Here is a 23,900-nt window from a genome sequence, read left to right as displayed (position 1 = left end):
TCCCTCCCTCCCTCCCTCCCTCTCTCAACTTCTGTCAAACCTTAGTTAGCTCAAGTGACAACTTCGGTCAGAAATCTTCCCTAATTATTAGAAATTTCTCCCTTCTCCAGTTAGTTTGTGTTTACTCATTTGTGAAGATGCTATTTCTTTCCAGTAGAATGTAAGCTCCTTTTTTCTTCTTTTTTTTTGTCTTTGTATTTCTGGCCCCTAGCACAGAATTTGGAACATAGTAGGTACTTTATAAACTTTTGATGAATCAGACTGAGGTAGAGCTATTGTTTATGAGACAGAAGAAATAAGTTGAATAAGGCAGATTTTAATACAAATGAATGTTTAGCAAAGTGAAACACTTGAACCTTTTTCTAAATAGCAGGCAATTACATCTTCAAAGGTAGTTTCCAAGGTAACTGCTTATTTTCTATTTGTTACTAATATAAAGCCTTTTACTTGCCTCTAGGAAACCTGGGGCAAAACACATTTCTGTTGCATACCAGATACATATAGTTATTGATCTAGAGATAGATATGCAATATGCAGAGATATGTTGACACAACACACAATTTGCATGTATGTATGTATGTATGTGTGTGCATGTTCCCGTTCTCCCACCTGGTTGTTTCTGAAAGTGATGTGTGTTCCTTCGGGAACACAGGGACGTAGCAGAAATCTCTTCTTGAGAATGTATTTCTAGCTCTGAGTTCTGTCATTTAGAAGGTGTCCAGGTGTCCTGGGCAATAAAGTAACTTTTCTCTGTTCCTCAGTTTTAAAGACATAACATGAAGGGGATGAGCTAGAGATCATCTGAGGTTTCTTTTTAACCATTTTTCATTTATTTTATTTTTAATTTATGAGACAAAACAAGCATTTCCATAACTGCAATAAAACCAGAGCTATTATGTACAACTTGCTATTCCTTTTAAATATATAATAAACTTATTGCCTAAGTTTCTTCATCCCCCTTTTTTCCTTTTCTCCCTTTTTTTTAGTCTGTGAGGCTATAATTCCTATTTAGCATTAAAATTCTGCAATGCTAGCTATTTCTAATTAGAATTTCTCCATCCCTGCCAAATTTCTTCTAAGCTTTGTAGGATTGGTAAACTGAGAAACATACCTCCATTATTAATAGCATCAGTTGTCCAGACCCATACTTTCATTGATTTGGGGCACTCCCAGTATCAAAACTCCTCCCATGATGATGATTTATTTTTGGAGTCCAAACTTAGGCTTTCTTCTGTATGAAGGAACTCATTCTGCTAGGGTGAATCAGCAAGCCTTGTGCGACTTGGAGCCTTTAAAACAGTTACCTGGGGCCACTGGGAGCTTGATGTGACAGTGGAATAGGAGAATGAAGTGCTAAAGACCTGAATTACAGTGGTGGCCATGGAAGTAGAGCAGAGACTGGTTCCGAAGACATTGGAAAGTTGGGATGACTATTGACTAGATAAGGGAGGTGAAGGGTGATGCCAAGTTGTGAAAACTCATAAAGACAGTACCCTTAGAAGGAGTGAAAACTGGCTAACTGGCTGGATAATGTAACATGTAATAGGATATGTTATAATATTTGCCAAACAATTTACATGCATCATCTAATTTGATCCTTACAACAACCCTTTGCGGGGCATGCTTTTATTACTCCCATTTTGCAGATTAAAAAACAGAGATTCAGGTTCTGTGCCTTATCTAGCATCATACAGCCAGTACATAGACCATGTCTTGCTGACTCTAAGGTCAGCCACAGATTGCTGTTTCACCTGCTTAAGAACCATATTTGGCACTTGATAGGTGGAGAGAGATGAGTGTTTCAACATAAATACAAATCTTGGTTCCTGACATCAAGCATTGGAAAATCTCCTGGGACTCCAGGGTTATCACATACACTTTTGCTTTTGATTTCCACAGCCCTGATGGAGGCTGAGAAGGGAAATAATTTGGGGAGATGACTTTACTTACATCTCCTCAAGAGTTAGGTTAGGTTATAGATCGTAGATCTCAAGCTGGAAGGGACGTCAGAGGAATGTAGTTCAAACCCCTTATTTAACCAATGAGGAAACTGAGGCCCAGGAGCTTAAGTGACTTGTCATAGGTGACACTGTGGATAAGCATCAAAGGTGGGATACATTTTAGCAAGAAACTATCATGGGTTCAAGATTTTCCTTTCAAGAATAAAAGTGGCCCCAGTCCTTTTCATCAATTTTTTCAGGTGTCAGAGGATCCTCTCAGAAGATCACACAAATATGATCATTAGCTCCCTCCTGTAAAAGGGGTTGCCTCACAGATTGAATTTTTCCTCTTTCAGCATGTCTCGGAGGAGAAAAAAATGTGGTTGCCAACTCCTAAGAAGGTGTCATCAATCATTCATAGACCATCAGAAGACGTGAGAATCTTTCAAGTAGTTCCAATCACCAGGAAGCTTGTTAGCAGGGAAGAAAAAAAAATGTCCTGCTGTTATGTAATTGAACAGATCATTTTGGTTTTCTGAGATTGTCATTCGATTTGTTTATTCTTGAGCGCTCTGGATCATTATTCCCCTAAGAGATGTTCCTTGACTGAAGACTTGGAATTGTAGAAACCCACGGAATTACAATGTAACAAAGTAAACAAACCCATCATTTTGGGAGTTGAATGGCTTTTGGCCATCCACAAATAAAGCATGGCTGTCTTCTCTTCGAGGCCCAGGGAAGTTTCTTGGATGTCCTCAGCAGGCTGCACATTATACAACATTGCAATGAACCGGAGCTTATCTCAAGGAGAAGCAAGATTCATTTGACAAATTATAATAATTTCACTAATGAACTGGATGAAGTGTACATTAATGCTGATCTAGAGCTAATTTTGTTATGGCTAGAAAGTGACGAAATAATACAGTCTGAACACACTCGCTACAAACAGGAGCCAGACGCGAGTTTTCCAATTAACATAATTTTAACATTTTGCAAATGATCATTTTCGATTCTAGGAATGGTGAAGAATACACAAGTTTCTATTGTCTTTCTTAGTATTTGTTTAATAAGAACCAGCCTGCATTAGGAGAGGCGTGTCATTGCTGCTGTTCAGTCATTTTAGTGATGTCTGACTCTCTGTGACCCCATTTTGGATTTTTATTGGCAAAGATATTGGAATGGTTTGCCATTTCCTTCTCCAGCTCATTTTTCAAATGGGGAAATTGAAGCAGAGAGGTTAAGTGACTTGCCTAGGGTCACACAGTTAGTATCTGAGGTCGTATTTGAACTCATGAAGATGAGTCTTCCCAATTGCGATGCTCTATCCACAGTAACACCTACCTGCCCTAGGTGAAGCATAGTTTACAGTTATAGTGATGAGTGACAGTCCTATTGGACCCAGCTCTGGTCAGGTTGTATTTAGAGTATGGTGTTTAGTTCTGGGAGCCATGGTTTACAAGGAGGACATTACTAAACTGGAGTGTCTGGGGGAGGACAAGAAGCATGAAGAAAGTCCTTGAGTCCAAGCCACATGAAGACTGGTTGAAGAACTGGGCAAGTTTATCTTGGAGAGGAGAAGACCTGGGTAGAACATAATTGTCTCCAAATATTGTCATGTGGAAGAGGGATAGATGTGTTCTGTGTGATTCAAAACCATGAGCAAAGAAAGAGAAAAGAGGCAAATCTGGGTCAGTTTTTAGGGAAAAGTTCATGACTAGAGTTGTTCAGAAGTAGAACGTGATGTCACGAGAAGTGGTGGGTTCCACCTCCTTGGAAAGTTTGGACAACTGCTTTTCACATGTCCCATAGAGGGGATTATTTTTCAGAAATGAATTGATTAGATGGTGCTGAGATCCCTCTTACTGCTGCAATTCCATGATTATTTCTAGTAAGATGGAATTAATTCAAAAGCACTGACAGGTTCATACATCAAGTGTCTTGTGGGCTTTGTGAAGGTGTGTCCCATCAGATAAGCCATTCTGCCATGACTCCTCCAACCAATGATAATTAGTCTCCCTTCTTGAATCTCTCTGAGCCCTTCACTGCTTCTTTATCTATGTATATCCCATTGGAAATGTGTAAGGATCTTGATATCCTTGCCTGATTTCTCCAACCAGGTTATGTCTTGTGCAATACCTTAAACATAATAGATACTTTAGTCGTGTTTGTGCAACTGAAGTGATTGCAGGGTTTAAACAATGCTTTATGACACTGGTTCTGGAAGACAGAGTCAGTGAGAATAAGGGAAGGCAAAGAAAATGGTCTTTCAAATTACCCAGAGAAATGTCAACACTTAAGTAGGATCACAGGTTTTTACAATGTATTGGAATGGCTTCAAATGCACAGCTCTTTTCATGACTGGATCCATTATAAATGTCTGCTTTTGTGCAATCTCCATGTTGAATGGGTTTAAGCGAAGGTTCCCAAGTATCCAAACCACACAGCACATGTTGAGTTGCTGGAGGATCTGTTTTGGGAAGAAATGCCCTTCCCCAAGCCCCAATATCAGTGCAATGGAGCAAAGTCCTCATTACTATGTTCTTGTTACAGCTATGAATCAGGTCAGCTCCTTCCTCCTTTCAAAAACTTCAATGACTCCGCAATACTTAGAGAATAAATTACAAACCCTTCAGGTATTTCTAATTCTTCTTCCTCATGTTTTATGCCTCAGTCAAAAGGGACTACTTTCTGTTCCTTGGACACATATGAGACTTTCATTTTTCTATTTCTCATAAGTCACTCTCTCCTAAGATGCCTTCCCCCCTGCAAAAATTCCCAGTTCAATGTCCAATCAATCAATAAGTTAAGAAGCACTTATTATTTATGAAATACCTACTAAGTGCCAGGAACTCTACATGAAAAAAATCCCTTCTTGCAAAGAATTTACATTTTGAGTTTAGGTAAGTGACCCAAAGTCAGATCTAAGAACCACATGACTGGGTAATCTACTTTAATTCTTGGAACCTCAGTTTCCTCATTTACAAAATGGGGGTAATGATACTTGTAGTCTCTGTCTCATAGGATTGATCTGAGGAAAGCACTTTGTCATCCGTAAATTGTGACTTCAATCTATGTTGTAATTATTTCTCTTCCAGACCTACCTTAAATGTTACTTGTTACATAAAACCTTCTTTGATTCTCTGCTCCCAGTCCTACCCATATGATGTCTTTTCCCCCTCAATCTCTATAATATTTCTATAGAAACTTAAAGTTGGAAAAGTATTTTCTGGATGTTATCTCAGTTAAGACTCAACACAGCCCTGGGGTGCAAAGACCTTGAGTGACCTTGCCTTGGTCACCCAGTGAGTTTTGGGCTGGATTCCAACCTTTTCCTCTCCCTAGTCAGACCTCTGACTGCCTTAATTGGGCTTGTTCTAGGGCAGTAGCATCATGTAAGGACAGGCAAGGGGCAAAGTCATATCACCTTTCTCAAACTCAGCTTCCTCATTTGGGGAATGAAAATAAAAATGTTTTAGCCACAACACAGGCCTGGCACGAGAATTAAATTAATGAATTTGTTTAGAGCACAGAATAAATGTTTGGCCGAGGAAAAAGTGTAGGGTATAGAGTCAAATGACCCAAGTTGGACTCCTGTCTCTGCAACTTACTCCTTATGTGACCAGTATGGTCCTCAGTTTCCTTATCTGCAAAATGAAAGTGTTGGACCAGTGAGGTACCTCCCAGTTCTGAACTTATACACCCATGACCTTATGAATAGAAATATTCAGGGAAGGAGGCAAGGGAACAGTTTGGAATAGATCAGCTGTAAGTTTCTCCTAGTTCTAATAATTTTTGACTATGTCGCATTAATTAATAATAATAGGGATGGTGATTGGCTCTGTGATTTCATTGGTGGAGTTCCAGATGAGGAAAATCTTTCCACCAATGAGGTCTGGTACCTTCTCTGTATTTTGTAGGCTTAGAGAGCTGCCTAGAACTTTGAGGGGTTGAATGATTTGCTAGCCGCCCCATGCCAGAAATGGGACCTGAACTGAGGTCTTCCTGGAAGTTGGGGGTGGGGTGAACATACAGGGCAGGGCCTGGAGACAGGAGATCTGTCCTGCATCAGATGCTATCTGTGGGACCCTGGACAAGTTGTTTAAGCTTTCTCAGACTTAAAGTTGTTATCTGCACAATGGACATAATAATAGTCCTTACCTCATAGAGTTATTGTGAGGATATAATTAGATATGTTAAACCTTAAGCAAAGCTTAAAGTGCTATATGAATATATTATTATTATTATTATTATTATATGGTTGTTACTGTTGGTGGTTCTGAGGCCAGCTCTCCATTCTCTCACCGTATAATAATAATTTTGTTGTTCAGTTATTTTTGGTCATGTCTGACTCTTTGTGACATGTGGGGTTTTCTTGGCAAAGATAGTAGAGTGATTTGCATTTCCTTCTCCAGCTCATTTTACAGATGAGGAAACTGAGGCAAACAGCGTTAAGTGACTTGCCCAGGGTTACACAGTTAGTAAGGGTCTGAGGCAGGATTTGAATTCAGGAAAACAAGCCTTCCTGACTCCAGGTCCTACACTCTATTCTTTGCTCAACCTGGCTGCCCTAGTAATAGTGATGATAATACTAACAGATTATTTTATAGTTTAAACATGTTTTCATAACCATCATCTCATTTTAGCCTTATGTCACCCCACAAAGTACATATGGCAGATATTTTCAGCCTCAGTTTACAGGTGAGGAAAATAAGATTTAAATGACCTTATGGCCACAGAGTCAGGGACTGTCTGAGGTGGGATTTGAACCCACTAACCTGATTCCAAGTCCAACACTCATTATTTTCTCTTTGGTGAAACCATTTCTTTGGAGAAGAGGAGACAGGGATGAGTCCATCTGAACTATTCAAATTAATTTCTTTGTGGCAATGCACTTTTACCGAGAGCCCTCAAGCCTTTGGGAAATGTATGAATTTAAAAATAAATATGTAGGCTAACTGTATTTGATAACTAGGGCAGATCAATACCCCACATTAACTTCTTCAATTTTGCTGCCAGGGACAGAAGTACCAGTTTAAGCCATGACCCAAGTTTACTTGGCTAATATTAGGTTTGCTCTTTGGCTCCCACTTTAATCAAATTTGGAAATGTTTGAATCACAAGTTCTCATCTCAGATGGTGTCTCATCTCCTCAGTCCCTCGTAGGATTGAGACTGGAACCTGAAAGCGAGAGAATTAATTTCAGAATGCCTGCTGTGCAGGTATTGGCAGCCCTGGATATTCTGAACAAAAACAGAGGAATGGGAGAGATTCTTCACCTGGCAGCGGCTTTCCAGCCTGCACCTGGCATGTACCATGGGGAGTTTGGCAGCAGGAAACTTCCCATGGATTCTTGTAGTTTAGAAAGCTTTGGCAAGGGGAAGAGAATGTCAGGGTGTCAGGGTCTCTGATAGGGGCAGGTCTAGGAGAATTGGGAAGGGTGTAGAAGGTTTTGCCAGGGCCCAGCTGTTGCTAGACTTATGATAAGGGGTTATCATGAGCCCACCCTTTTGGTATTTTCTGGGCTTGAGACTCAGGTAGTTCATAGATGAGCTCATTGTGGAGGACCTTTCCCTAATCCACTCATGGAACAACAAAAACAGAAGGTGAGTCATTGTCTTAATGAATATGTTTTCATTAAGCACTTACTGCATGCAAATCCTGGGCATCTAGGTGGCACAAAGCATAGAGTGCTGGGCCTGGAGTCAGGAAGACTCACCTTCCTGAGTTCAAATCTGACCTCAATCACTTACTAGCTGTGTGACCTTGGGAAAGTCACTTAACCCTATTTACCTCAGTTTCCTCATCTGTCAAATGAGCTAGAGAAGGAAATGGCAAACCCCTCCACTGTCTTTACCAAGAAAACCCCACATGGAGTCAGAAAGAGTCAGATATGACTGAAAAAAAAATCAGACAGCAACAAAGACGCAAATAAGACAAAAGCAAAGTCATTTTTGATCTCCAAGAACTCACATTCTTATTAGTAGAAGTCATTGCATATAAGATGTTTTAACTTCAAGTCAGATGCAAAGGCCTGTTGTCCTTTGGGTGTAGTGCAAAGTATATGGCAGTGAATCTCCTTCAATGTTCTTTCCATAGACAAAACATGACAATAAGCATTTATTAAACACTGTGTTCCAGGTGCTATGCTAAGTGCTGGGGACATGTATAAGCAAAATTCCCTGACCTCAAGGAGCTTAGATTCTAATGGGGGTGGGGGAGAAAACACGTGCAAGGTGCTAAAAGGGGGAGAGGAGGAGAAGATGCTTGTGTCAGAGGATGGTGACAAAGTCTGGAGGGTCAGGAGCAAGGCAAGCCTGGGCTAATCCTCACAAGAGAGGTCTTGGGAGAAGCTCACTGATGGCAGAAGAGGGCCCCAGGTGCCAAAGGAAGTATCTATTTTTTGTGATGAACCACTTGACTGTTCCATGGACTTTGGGGGTGATAACATTCTCTTCTGGGTCTTCAGTAGCTGGGGATGCTGAGAATGTAATGGACTCATGCTACCTAGTGGTTCAATCAGTACCTGTCACAAAGATGTCTCCCCTGCATCCTTTTCTCCCCATCCTTCCAACAGGATCTGTTTTAGAGTTACACTGTGAGGACTAATTTAGGTCGTGATTATGTTTTTACAGCCTACGTGTTACCGTCATGGAAGCTTATAATGGGAATCGCAATTCAGTGAATTCATTTAGCATTTAAAGCATCAGAAGGATAAAAGAATCTTCTACTGGGTTCAAACTCACCTTTGAAGCCTGGTTCACTTACACACAAGCAAATAAAATGGAACCATGTGGAGAGCATCTCTGTCAGCAGATGCTCAGACTTGTGCTCTCCATTGGGTGTGGAGACTGAGGTTACTAGCAATCCTGAAGATCTGGTGAATTGCTAAAAGAGACAAACTTAGTAGCATTACAGAAAAAGTGATTATATCTTTAAACAACCCACATGATAATACAAGTCACCCCTTAAGCCCAGAATGCCCTCTTTCCTTGCCTTCACCTCTTCAAGGTTCTGCTCACTGATAATCCTGAATCAGCAGTCAAACATTCATTAACTGTGGCTATGCAGCTAGGGGACACTACAGTGGATAATGCCCCAGGCCTGGAATCAGAAAGATTCATCTTCATGAGTTCAAGTCCAGCCTCAGAAACTTACTAACTGCACAACCCTGGATAAATTGCTTAACTCTGCCTCAGTTTCCTCAGCTTTAAAATGAGCTGGAGAGAGAAATGGCAAGCCACTCCAGTATCTTTGCCAAGAAGACGTCAGAAGGAGGTCATGGAGAGTTGGATATGATTGAAATGACCAAACAACAAAGACCAAACCATGTAGGTAGCAGGATAGTAGGGATATAGAGGCAAAAATCAGTGCCTTCTCCCTCCTCCTTTGGATTCATTTTTCTGTGTACAGTTATATCCTAGAATGTAAATTTCTCAGTGGCAGAGATGATTTTTCATTTTTATCTTTGTGCCTTCAGTGCCTGGCACTGTGCTTTGCCTCCCCCTCCTGACTTCCTTCAAGACTCAGTTCAAATACCAGCTTTTACAGGAACTGCCTGGCTAGTGTCTTTCCCTTGGAGATTCTCTCCTATTTACCCTGTATATATCTTGTTTGTACCCAGTTGTCTACATATTTTTCTCCATTAGACTGCAAGTGGTTTGAGGGCAAAGACTCTTTCTTTCTCTTTGGATCCCTGACACTTATCACAGTGCCTGACACATAATAAACACTTTTTGATTGATTGAGAATCACAGAACTTGAGAATTGGAAGGGTCCTCATTGGCCCATCTAGTGCCATCCATACCTGAAAGGAATTCCCATTGCTATGTATCTAACAAATGGTCAGCCAGTATGTACTTGATGCCCTCCAAGGACGGGAACCCAACTCTTCCTGTGGTAGTCTATCATACTCTAGAATAGCTTGCATTGTTAGGAAGGGTTTTTGTGACATAAAGTTGGAATTTGCCTCAATGCACCCTTATCTACTGTTCCTGGTTGTGTCCTCTGAACCAAAAAGAAGAAATCTAATTGATTTCCCACTTCAAAATCCTTCAATACTTGAGATCTCTCATGATCTCCTCTTCTGTAGGCTAGACATCCCAAAATTCTCCATCATCCCTGCATGCCTAGACTGGAGGCCCTTCACCATCCAGCTTGTGGTTCTCCAGCTTATGTGGCCATGCTCATAGAATCTATAGAATCTCATAGAATTATGAGAGAGAGTTAGAGACAGAAGGGACCTTTGAGTTAGTTCAGCCCACCTCCATGACTGAGGTAATTGTGAGGTTTAAGTGACAGCCATGTTCTCACATGGCAAAGACAGGATTTGAACCCAGCTCACCTGACTCTAATTCATCACTCTTTTCATAGTGCCATCTTGTTCTCAGAACTGAGCACCAATCTCCATTGTGGCCCAAATAGGGTAGAGTGAGGTCATTACTCCTGGAAGCTTTGTCTCTCTTAATACAGTGAAAGATTTCTTTAGCTTTGTTGACTGTCACTTCACCTTGAAGAGTTATATTAAACTTATGACCCTTGAACTTCTGGGGACAGACTGACATCTAAACATTTCACCTGTCCTGAACTTGTGAAGTTGATCTTTTGCACCCAAGTGTTGGACTTTGTACTTACTTCTGTTGAATTGCATCTTAGGCTTGGTCCACTTCTTTGGCCAGTCAAGCTCTTCTTGGATTCCAAATCTTTCATCTACAAATTTTATGATCTTTCCATCTATGCTTTCATCTAAATCATCATACAAATACTAAACACTCTAAAGCCAACCATAGATCTCTGGGGCACTCCATTTCTCTCCTCCTGTGATATTGGCGTTGAACACCAATTGCTTCTCTTTGAGTCTGACCATTCAGCCAGTTCTGAATCTAATTATTTATATTACTATTCTATCATAAAAATAATTTTTTGGATAGATTATATTAATATTTTCATCTAGTCCATATCTTTCTATTTCTATATGTAGTAAGATGTATATTATGAACTGCTTGGCTACAATAAAAGTAATTTATATCTATAAACTATTGCCCAGCCCTACTAGTTTAGGAATTCTGTTAAAAATATTCATTCTGTGCTTAATTAATGTTGAATGAATTTCATTTAATTGACCTGCAAGTGATACCTTATTAAACTGTAAGCTATTAAGCTTGAAGCTGCATGAGGACAGGAATCTTCTTATCTCCCATAGTACAGACTTCATATATATTTGTGGAATGGAATTATACTATGGAGAGAATATTAGTCTCCATGCCTTTGCTCTGTCACCTACGAATCCTTCCATCTTGATTAGTTAATGTCAATGGACCTCAGGCTCCATATCTGTGAACGATCGTGCTAGTAGTACCTGTTCAGCATACCTTATTGGCGATCATGGGAATCAAATTAGTTAATGTATGTAAAGGTTTAATAGGCAGTATGACGTAGGGTATAGAGAACTGGCCTTGATGTCTGAAAGACATAGTGCCATTGACACTTACTATATAACCCTGGAAAAGTCACTTTCATTTCTTGTGCTTCCAAGGCACCTCTGTAAGACTAAACATTCCAGCAGAGTTGTTGTTCTGCATTGGTCAGGAAAGCTTTCTCACTGGAGTTCTATACACTGATGAAATAACTCACAGATCTGGTAGAAAAAAATGTGAAAATACTTAGTAAACTGCAAACTGCAAAGTTTTATTGTTTTATGAGCATCATTCTGAATCTACCAAATCTTTAAAAATTATATTAGTTTTTCAAATGTGCATTATTGGCTGAGATTTCAGTCTTAAAAAATAGACTGTGCTAATAATAATGCACACATAGGATAAATCCCCATGTATGTGTCTTACAGGCTCAGCTTTCCTGTTTCCAATGGAACGTTTTATATTTCTTTATCTCACACCTCTGACATTAGGAAGCTCCTTGTTGGATACTCTTCCCTATAGTGTTTGGGCAAAATGCAAGAAAATAATGGAAAATTCTATCTTTTATTAGAGAAAATAAAGAAGGGAGGTGTTTGAGCAATAAAATGGTGAGAAGAGAGATAAGGAAAACTACTCAAATGTAATCTGGGATCTTCAAAGTTTAGAGCAGGAAGTTGACTTTGGAATCATCATCAATCCCTCTCATTTAACAGATGAGGAAACAGAGACTCCAGCTTAAGTAATTTGTTTAAGATTACATACTTAGAAAAGAGTAGAACAGGGAGTAAATTTCAGTTCTCTACACTTCTCTTTTCTCTTCTCTCTTTATACTTTTTTTCTTAGTGATCTCAGTTTACATGGCTTCCATCATCTATAGATGACTCCCTTATCTAAATATCTAACTCTAAATTTGTTACTTGTCTCCAGTCCTATGCCACTACCTCCTTAGGGGGCATCTCAAACAGGACATCCCCATGGGCATCTCAATCTCAACATGTCTCAAACAGGAGTCATTACATTTCCTCCCCAAACCATCCCTTCTGACAATTTTCCTATTTCTGTGAAGGGCAGGGCCATTCTTCTAGTCTCCCAGCTTTGTAACCTTAAAATCCTTTACTCAGCATTCTCCCCTACCCCACAGACCCACATGGTTGCCCAAAGTTGCTTTTTCTATCTCAACAACATTTTTCAAAATAATTCCTCTTTTCATTATTCACCCAGCCACCATTTTACTTCAGCCCGTCTCACTTGGCCGGCCATGATGGCCTCCTATCCATATATGTTCTCCTATCCACATATATCATATCTATTTACACATATGAAAGTATGTGTGTGTTATTTCCCTTCATAGTATGGAAGCTCCTTGAGGGCAGTGATTATTTCATTCTTGTCTTTGTATCCCCAGCACTTAGCATAGTACCAGACTTATGGTAGTCACTTAATAAATGATTAATTAATAAAATATGAATATTATTAATAAGAATTAAATTAATAAAGGATTAATTAATTGATCAGTCCAGTTCTTATCCCCTTCATCACACTGCTTCCCAATTGGGTAACCCATGGCTTGGCTTTCCACTTTGTCTGAGGTGCTTCTTTTACAAGAAATATCCAAAGGTCTTCATTAGGATATGGTGTCTATCATGGAATGATCTCATGGAATGAAGCTGGAGGGTAAAGCTTTGGCCACTAAGTGACCTTAGCTAGGGAGATTACCCCTTGTGCATACAATGGAATGTACAATTCTGCATTGTCATTTCTCTACTCAGAGTTATACAATAGCTTCCTATTTCTTTCTGTATATTATCCAAACTCCTTTTCTTTCACTACCCTGAGTCATTTGGCCTTGGGCTTTTAGGTATTTTTTAAAAAATCAATAACTTGGACAAAATTGCAGACAGAATACTTATCAGATTTATAGATAACACAAAGGTGGTAAGGAAAACTTAACTCATTAGATCATATGATCACAGATTTAGGATTGGAAGGGACCTTAGAGGTCAGATAGTTGAAACTTCTCATTCTATGGATGAGAAAATTGAGGTCAAAAGAAGTTAAATGAGCTGCCTAAAGTCATAAACTAGCAAGTGGCAATCAGAATTGGAACTCAGGACCCCATTCTTCAAATTGAATATTCTTTCCATCATACTATTATGAAGTTGGGTGCTATCATTATTTCCATTTTATAGATGAGATAATTGAGATTCGGAGAGATTGTGACTTGTCCAAGTTTATAGAGCTAGTAAATTTCTGGAAAGAGATTTGAACACAGGTCTTCCTGACTCCAAATATCAGCTGGAGAAAAAATTGGTAAATCACCCTAGTATCTTTGCCAAGGAAACCTCAAATGAGTCAGAAATGACTAAAATGACTGAACAGCAACAATGACCCTAGTGTGCCTTCAAATGCAGCAATCAAAATGGTGGTTAAATAGATGTAGAAATGTCACCACTTCCCACTTGCTCCAAGAGAAGGTGGTATGGCTCTTAGGGAGAGAAGGGGTGGGAGGAGGTCACCTCGTGGGGGAATTGTCTTTAATCTATCAAAGTTCATGGTGCATGGGACCATCTTCTTCCTAAGGCCCCTTTGATGAAAAGTCGAATTTATGTTTTCTGCCTTCATTGCTCATTTCTCTCTTCAGGATCATATAACCAGCAGATGTCTCTAAAACCATATTCTCTCATAAACATTTTATTGGCTTCAAAGATGCTGAGGCTTTGGGATTTATAATACTATTACATCCCTCTACCCAGGATAACAATGCCATATTGCAATTACTCCAAGAACAAAAAAAAAACACCACCAAGATGATGGAGAAAAGATGTTTGAAAATTGTCCCAAAGTTCTTCTTTTTACCAGTGATTTGGTGAGTTTTAATCACTTTGCCTTCTTTAGAGAGTAATTTTAGGAGGTACATTTTTCTAGGCACAAGAAAAAAAGGTCTATGAGTGAGCTTCCTTTCCTGAAGCATTTCCCTATACAAATGGCTCTTTTCTAATTACATTTTCCCTTCTTTTTCTCAGCTAAAGCTTGGCAACCTAAATTTGAGTGGCTGAACCGAACAAGGATGCTGGAATCCTGGAAGAAAGAAATATGCAAATGGAATGGAAAGAAGTCAAGCAGCAGGGCATTTTTCTCAAGAGCTAGCATTCACCCAGGACTTTGGAAAGAATGCAAGAAAGAGATGTGAGGACAAAAATACATCATCTCCATTTCTTTCAGCCCATGAGGAAATTCTACTTTCTCTACTCAAGTGAGTCATTACGAAGTTTGATAATTGACTTGGTAACTCAGCTGAGCTCAATCTTACAACTCAGCCCAATAAACATCTGCTAAGCACTGATGAAAAATGGTCCCTGTCATCAGCAAGCTTATATTCTACTGGAGAGATACAGCACATATATAGATAAGTGAATTTGGGGTATATGAAAAGTAGTTATATGTTTTAAGTAAATTTAAAATATAGAAAAAGCTGATAATTGGAGCAACCAAGAAAGAACTTGGGCGTCTGAGCTGTGCTTTAAAGGAAGGGGAAATTCTTCTTCTTTTTAAAAAAATAATACATTTGTATTATTGTATTATTGATGCCTTTTGTACACCAGACTTTTCCCACTTCACTCCTCTCTAGATTGAATCCTCCCTTTTAACAAAGAAAAATGATTAAAAGCATCTAATACTATCTGACAATAGACATGGTGCTTGGTTTCAGGAATCTTCCGCTTCATTTCCATAGGGAAGGAGGTGTATTTCATTGTTGGTTCTCCAGGTATTTCTTTTTTTTAATTAAAATTTATGTTTATTTTTAGTTTATATCATTCCTTTCCACAAGATTTTGAGTTACAAATTTTCTTCCCATCTTTCCTCTACCCACCATCCCAAAACAGCGATCCCACTGTATACCCCCTTCCCCAATCTGCTCCCTCTTATATCCTCCCCCATTCCCCCACCAACCTTCCAGTAGGGCAAGATGGATCTCTATACCCCAGTGCCTGTATATGTTATTTACTATTTGCATGCAAAAATAATAATAATAATATTTTTTAAACATTTGATTTTAAAACTTTGAATTCCAGATTCTTTCCCTTCCTCCCTCGTCACCCACTCTCACTGGCAAGAGAAGCACTCCAACATAGGTTGTACATGTGTAGCTATGCAAAATATTTCCATAGTGGATATATTGTGAAAGACTGATTATATTTCCCACCATCCTATCCCACCTCCCACTTGTTCTATTCTCTACTTTGACCCTGTCCCTTTTCAAAAGTGTGTGCTTCTAACTTCCCTCCCCCCCCAACCTGCCCTCCTCTCCATCATCCTCCCTCTCATTCCCTTTCCCCCTAATCTCCTGTAAGGAAACATACCCTATTTAGTGTGTATATCATTCCTCCCTAAGCCAAATTCAATGAGAGTAAGGTTGACCCATTCCCTTTTGCCTTCCTGTTCTTCCCCTCCATTGTAACAGTTTTCCCTTGCCTCTTCTATATGAGATAATTTACCCCATTCTGTCTTTTCCTATCTCCTCTCATTATATTCCTTTCTCACCTCTCAATTTTACCTTTTAAGTATCATCTCTTACAATTCAATTAGTTCTGTGCTCTCTCTCTATGTATACCTGTACACATATATACACACACTCGCATATGTATTCATATGCCCATATACCTTCCTATATAGACATATATACATACATACATATATATATATATTTCTATTCCCTGCAACTATTTACATACTGAGAAAAGTTTCATCTGTTACAATTATCGTTTTTCCATGTAGGAATGTAAGTAGTTCAACTTTGTTAAGTTCCTTATGATTTCTTTTCCCTGTTTACCTTTCCATGCTTCTCTTGCTTCTTAGATCTGAATGTCAAATTTTCTATTCAACTCTGTTTTTTTCATCAAGAATGCTTAAAAGTCTTCTATTTCATTGAATGACCAATTTTCCCCTGAAGTATTATACTCAGTTTTGCTGTGTAGGTGATTCTTGATTTTAATCCCAGCCATATTCCAAGCCCTTTGATCCTTCAATGTAAAAGCTGCCAGATCCTGTGTTATCCTGATTGTGTTTCCACAATATTCAAATTGTTTCTTCTTGGCTGCTTGTAATATTTTCTCCTAGATCCGGAAACTCTGGAACCTGGCTATACTATTCCTAGGAGTTTTCTTTTTAGGATCTTTTTCAAGAGGTGATTGGTGGATTCTTTCAACCTCTATTTTGCCCTTTGGTTCTGAAACATCAGGGCAAGTTTCCTTGAGAATTCTTGAAGGATGATTTCTAGGTTCTTTTTTTGATCATGGTTTTCAGGTAGCCCAATAATTTTTAAATTATTTCTCCTGGATCTATTTTCCAGGTCAGTTGTTTCCCAATGAGATATTTCACATTGCCTTCTATTTTTTCTTTTTTTTTGTATCTTTTAATAGTATCTTGATTTCTCATAAAGTCACTAGCTTCCATTTGCTCCAATCTAATTCTGAAGGAATAATTCTCTTCAGTGAACTTTTGAGATTCTTTTTCCATCTGACAAATTTGGCTTTTTAAGGCATTCTTCTCCTCATTGGCCTTTTGAGCCTCTTTTGCCATTTCAGTTAGTCTATTTTTAAGTTGTTATTTTCTTTAGTCTGGTTGTTGACTCATGATTTTTTTGCATCATTCTCATTTTTCTTCCCAATTTTTCCTCCATTTCTCTTATATTGTTTTTAAAATCTTTCTTAAGCTCCTCTATGCTCTGTAAGCAGTTCATATTTTTCTTGGAAGCTTTTAGTACAGGAGTTCTGACTTCACTGTCTTCCACCTGTTCCATGATTTGATCCTTTTTGTCCCCAAAATAGGAATCTAAAGTCAGATTGCTGTGCTTGCTTTGCTTCCTTATGTTGCCACTCAATTACTTGACTTTTGAGCTTTTTGACGGTAGATCTCTGCTTCCAGAGAGGACAGCTTTGTCCCAAATCATTGGGGTTTTTGCAGCTGCCAGAGCTATTAATTGGGTGCCCTCTCTGAAGCCTGCACCAGCTCTGGCACACTGGTCACATACCCCAGGACCTCCACCCAAGACAGTGATCCAGACCCAAGCAGGTTAAAGCAAGAGTGATTACCCTTAAACTGGTTGCTTGGTCTCCCTACAATCTGCAGGCCAGGCGCTCTGAAGCAGCCATGGCAGTGGATGCTGCACCTCAGCTGCTTCTTCCTCCAGGGGCAGAGGCTAGACCACACTCCCAGACCCCCTGTTCCCAAAATCCACACTGATCTCTCACTTTGTCTTTGGAATTTATGGGTTGATAATTTTGGAAACTGCCACAGCTGCTGGTGATTCACTGTGCTGAAGTCCCTCCAGCCATAGCTGGTTGGGCCACCCTGGGGCTAAAACTGCAGGCTCACATGGGCTGGGCTCTGCTTCTGCATGCTGCAATGAATCCTTCCTGTCTGCCTACTGTGCTTTCTTTAGTGGGAGATTTGTTTCTCTCCGTCACTCTGTGGGTTCTGTAGCACTAAAGTTTGTTTAGAGTCATTTTTACAGGTATTTGAGGTGGTTATGGGGGGAGCACAGGGAGTTTTCCTGCTTCTACATGGCCATCTTGGCTCCGCCCCGGTTCTCCAGGTATTTCATTGGTTTTTCTACTCCTTAGACTTCAATTCACCCATTTGGTGATCCTTTCACTTCTGCCATTGTAATTATGCATATTTAGGGACCAAGGTATAAAGAGACAGGAAAATTAGGGATGGTCCAGAAGATTTTATAATTGATTATAGATGTAATGGAGTTTATGGAATAGGAAGGTGATATATTCAGACCTGTGCTTAAGGAAGATCAATTTGACAGCTGAATGCAAGATGAAGTGGAAGGGGGAAAAACTTAAGACAGGTGGACCAACCAATAGCCTATTGCAATTGGCCAAGGCCTGAGGTGATGAGGGTCTGCAACAGGAAAGTTACAATGTCAGAGGAGAGAAGGGAACCTATATGGAAGATGTTATGAAAGTAGAAATCAAAAGACTTGATGACCGATTAGATATGTGTGTGTGAGAGAGACAGAATGAGGAGCAAATGGTGCCACCTAGATTTTGAGTCTGGGTGAATGGTGGTACTCTCAACAGTAATAGGCAAACTAGGAAGATGGGGTATTTGGGGGAAAAGGCAATGAGTTTTATTTTGGATGTGTTGAATTTAATATATCCATGGAATGGATATACATTTCAAAATATCCACTAGGTCATGGGGGGGGGGTGACTGGAGGTTGGGAGAAAGGTTAGAGTTGGACAAACAGAGTTGAGAAACATCTGCATAGAGATGATAATTGAAACCATGAGAGCTGATGTGATTATCAGGGGTAAATATGGAGGGAGAAGAGAAGAGGAGCCAGGACAGAATCTTAGGGGACATTCACAGTTATCTGGAACAGCCTAGACAAAGGTCCAGCAAATGAGGGTAGGAGAGCAGTATCTCCCAAACCTAGAGAGAAGAGAGTATCAAAGAGAAGAAGGGGATTGAGAGTGTCAAAGGCTGCAGAAATGTATGAGGATTGAGAAAAGGCCATTAGGCTCGGCAATTAAGAGATCATTGGAGATCTTGCAGAGGCATGTCACTTGAATGCTAAGGTCAGAAGCCAGACCATAAAGAGTTAATAAGAGAGTGAGAGGAAAGGAAGTGGAGAAATCTACTATAGACAACCTTCTCAAGGAGTTTAGCCCCAAAAGGGAAGAGAGCTAGGGGGAATGGATAGATCAAGTGAGTTTTTTGAGGATGAAGGAGACTGGCATGAAATAATTCCAAGCTGAAATCCACAATGATTGTACCATTCCACAGCTTCACCAACAATGCATCTGTTTTCCCTTCAGCCTCTCCAATGGAGAATCTTCACATTTTTTCATCTTTGCCAATTCATATAATATGATATAAAATTTTGTTTCATACACTTATTACTTTTCTCTCATTATCAGTTATTTGGAACACATTTTCCTATGATCCTTTATAGCTTCAAAATTGTTCATATCCTCTGATCACTTATCTACTGGAGAATTGCTCTTGGAGAGATATATTTGTTTCAAGGCAAAGCTAAGGATTCTGTGAGACATTAGAGACACCTACCTTGATGGGCATACCAGGTAGTGCTCGTGACTGGAGGCACCTCAGAAGAACAGCTGAAGCCTTGACTTGGGGTCTGGAAGGTGTGAGTTCAAGTTCTCCCTCTGATACTTATCAGTTGTATGAACATGTTCTCCTGACTTCCAGTCACACACTCTCTTCGAAGCTCAGTTTCTGTATCTGCAATTGGCCTAGATCATCCTTCTGCGTTGAGATCTATGATGTTAGGGGCCTAGGAACTCCTTTTCACTGTATGGTGATGTGGCTATCCTAACTCACTGCAGGCTCTTTCCAAAATCATTTAGAACAAAAAGCAGCACAAGCACTATTTTTCAATATGTGTATTTGAGATTTTGGAGAGTTTTGCATATTTCTGTTAAAAAATAAAAGACCTTTTAGAATTCACAAACTTCAGAACCTGAAGTGAGGGCCTTAGATTAGAAGGCTATTAGAATTGGGATGCCATCTGGTCTCAGGGTTATAGCGGAGGTGGATTCAGCTGACTTATTTGGACTTGGGGGATGGAGTGAGGGAGACTCATCTTCCTGAGTTCAAACCTGGCCTCAGACACTTACTAGCTGTGTGACCCTAAGCAAGTTACTTCACCCTGTTTGCCTCAGTTTCCTCACCTGTCAAGTCAGCTGGAGAAGGAAATGGCAAGCCACTTCAGCATCCTTGCTAAAACGGGGTCACAAAGAGTCTGGCATGACTGAAAAATGGCGGAACAGCAGCAAAGTCTGTGATTCCACTGTGGTGGGTGCATTCTGTCCCAGCGAACATGGAAATCTATCACTTTGTGAATGATGCTCAAGGGCTGTAGGGGCTGAAAAAAGTCATCACCTTGAGGCCAACCTGGAGATAAGCCTGACTGCCCTTTGGTTGGCTTGTCCTTGAATGGCAGATACATAGTCCATCCTGGGGCCTACATTTGGAGAATTTTCTGCTGGGTAGGACCTGCTAAAGTCATTCAAAGAACAATAATTGCCACTGTTTGATAAGGAATCAGGGAAGGACTCCAGAGGAGGAGCTGGTCTTATAATTTGGAACCATTGATGTTGAAGAATGCCCCCCCCTTTGTAGATATTGGGATTTAGACCTTTACAGAAACTCAGAGCTCATGCAATCCAGCCCTCTCATTTTACAGAAGAGTAAACTGAGGCAAGCAAGGCTAAGTGACTTGGCCAGGGTCACACAGTAAGTGTCCGAGGCAAGGACTTGACTATGGCCTCAGATATTTCAGTTCTGAGATACTATGCTCATCCCGCCTACGCTACTCACTGCAGAGGGTTGTTGGAAAGTAATGGTTTATAAACTTTAAAGAGTTCCATCAAGGTGAACTTTGTTATTTATTCCTTCTGTTCACAGGCTGCTCACGCACTGATGCTCTGTCATTTGGCTGGGCAAGAGTCAGTAGAATATGACTGATGAGATTGGTCTCCCACGCAGGCCACTGTGGAATGGGCTGGAACTCCAGCTCAACCTTCAGCAAGAGATCCATTGGCTTGCATCCTAGGCCATCGAGTTTCTCTCGAGTCAGGGGTTGCATGTGCAGCTTCACCCGGCCGTGGGTGAAGGGGTTTTAGTCGTTTTGTCAGGATCTGAGATAAGGCAGCTAGAGGGGGGTAGGAGCTTTGGGAACCCTCATCTAACAGAGCCACTGGGGGAAGACTCTCCAAAATAATGCCTGGCTGATAGCAAGGCCATGTGGGATTCCATTAGAGAAAGGGTTCACGGAAGTGGTAACTGTACTTATATTTGCAGACGAGCTCGAGTGGAAGCGGACATCTGCTGGCCCAGCAAAGGTGGCGATAGCCAGCTACTGTATTTCTCAAATCTCCCTGTCACTGGGCTTTTTGTAGTAGAGCATAGCATTGAGAAAAGCTGAATATATCTAAGTACTTGACAGAGTTCACCTAATAGTAGCTGATGTTTCTACAGTGCCTTAAGATTTGGAGAGTAATTTACAGACTCAATCTCACGTGGCCCTCACAGTAGTTCTGTGGGCGTAGGTTTTCTTGTCCCCATTTTATGGATGAGAAAACTGAGGCTCAAAGAGAGGAAATCATTTGGGATCACAGGTCTAGAACTGGAAGGAATATTGGAGTCCATCTAGCGTACCCAACTCCTTCATTTTATGGATAAAGAAAGTGGGAGCCAGGAAGGTGAAGTGATTTTGCTCATGACCACATAACTAGCAAGAAACGCAGGTAGGATTTGAATCCATTTCTTCCTGATTACAGAGACAGGGCTCTATTCACTTCTGCTGTCTGTCCCAAACACAACTCTAGCTAGCATCAGAGAGGCACAAGTTTGCAGTGCACCACAGAGCAGGAATACACCTTGTCTCCAGGCACAGAAAGCTTTCATCTTGGTGATCAGGGGTGATTCTCAACCTCTCAGAACCCCAGGAAATTGTAGGAGACTCTAAGTTACTGAAGAGTGGCTGATCTGCATTGTTTAAAGCATTTTCCATACCTGGAGCTCTCAATATTGAAATAATAAAAAGTATAGCTTAAAATGAGCTTCATATTCACAAAGACCCATTCCTCTTTATTCCCATCCTCATGGACCTTGCAGACATTTCACTCCTTTAAATATCTCACTCACAGGAGACGCTCACATTAAACCAATGTTATGGCCCAGGACATTCTCTCTTTTGTTGTTTATTCCCACTGTGATGTCATTGGCACCTTGACATGGTCTGGGCTAAGCCCGCATGTGGGAACTCTCCTGTTGCCTTAGCAACTGTCCTGAGGCCCTGTGTATCAGTGGCTTGCTTCATTTGCTAGAAACCTCAACCTGGTCCCTGCTGCACCGGCGCTCTGCTGACCTCCAGGCTGACATCCTGCCTGCTGTTGATGTCCAGTGAGGCTGGCTGAACTGCCACTTCAAGGCCCCTCATTCTGTCTCCTCCTGTTTCCCTTGAGATAAATGTCTGTGAAAAATAATGAGGCTAGACATTCCTAAAGATAAACTGAAGCCAGCAAGGTTATTTCAAAAGACTACAGTCTCATTCTTGAGTTGGCTTTTGCTTACCTTTTCCTTTCTCCTGCCTCTTTTTTCTCCCCTCTTCTCTTTGTTTTCTGTTTTCTATTAAACAACAGGTGGATCCCTTAGTTACCTGGCAAATATAAGCCATTCTCTACCAAAACAGGCTGATGTTGGAGGTGGAATTGACTGATATCTGACAGGGATAAAAACATGTTCAGAGGAAGAATGCTGCCTGGGCATAGACAAGGTAGCAGCTGGTTAGCCACCACAGAGAGCTCCCCAGTCATAGTCACTGAAGAGCAGGGTCATTTAAGGCAACAGCAAAGGCAGCGCTGATGATGAAAATCTTTGGGCTAGTCTATTCAGGAGGGGTAGGAAAAGTATGAGACTACATCCCAGAATTAGGTTTTAAGGCAGCTAGGTGATGCAGTAAATAGAGCACCAGCTCTGGAGTCAGAAGGATCTAGGTTCAAATCCAACTGCAGACTTATTAGCTGTGTGACTCTGGGCAAGTCAATTAATCCTCTTTGCCTCAGTTCCTTATCTGTAAAATGAGCTAGAGAAGATAATGGCAAACCAGTGCAGTATCTTTGGCAAGAAAACCCCAAATGGGGTCATGAAGAGTTGGACATGACTGAAACAAGTCAATACCAAGAACAGATTGTAATAGGATCATGGATTTAGGGGAGACTTACACTGAGTCTCAAGATTCCATCTTTATTATGGCATATGGTAAAATCTTAATAAATGTGATTGATTGATTGATCGATTCATTCATTCTTTCAGTTGTGTCTGAGATTTCTTTCCATAGCTTTGGAGCTCAAGAAGTGGTCCTGTATGTTTGGGCTCTGAGATCTGACCTTGTTGTCTTTCTGGGCTAGAATGAGTCTTCTCTTTGTACCTCAGTTCATGGTTTGTAACTAAATTCAGGTCATTGAGATAATGAATATCCAAGCAAACTTAGACCCAGGTACAAGGCATTGCTCATCCCATGAAGACATCATTCCCTCTTCTGCTCCACAAGTCCTTGAGTCCGTCTGGGGTCATTTTGTCGTTAATACTGTCTGGCAGCTCTTGCTTCATGGGTGCTATATTCATTCTTCCTTCCCCTCATCGGCCATCTCTGCATCGCCTGCAGAATGTAAGCTCCTCTTTCGTGGTATGTGGCCAGGGCTGGGTGAATATAATTTACTTATTGAGGGAAATGGAAATAATGATTCGTGTTGTCTCCAGCCAATCTGAAAGCAGGCTAAACACCCCCAGCTCTGTCAATAAGCTTTCATACAACATAGACTAAGTTCCTTCCCTGTCCTGGTTGGGTTCTTCTGGAGAGTCTTCAGCTTCTCATTCTGGCTTGGTTCTCAGCGGCTACTGCTCCTCCAGGGCTTTGAACCTCCAAGGCTATCCCTCATCCTTGGTGTGATAGTAACGGCAATTAAAGATTCCCCTGTATTGGCTTGGTTTTCAAATTGATTGT

The sequence above is a fragment of the Petaurus breviceps genome, unplaced genomic scaffold, assembly GCF_028583685.1.
Source record: "Petaurus breviceps papuanus isolate PSGF00001 unplaced genomic scaffold, PetGlider_PUasm1.0 490, whole genome shotgun sequence".
Taxonomy (NCBI): Eukaryota; Metazoa; Chordata; class Mammalia; order Diprotodontia; family Petauridae; genus Petaurus; species Petaurus breviceps.
The sequence above is the reverse complement of the archived record's forward strand: the minus strand, read 5'-3'. Positions refer to the sequence as shown.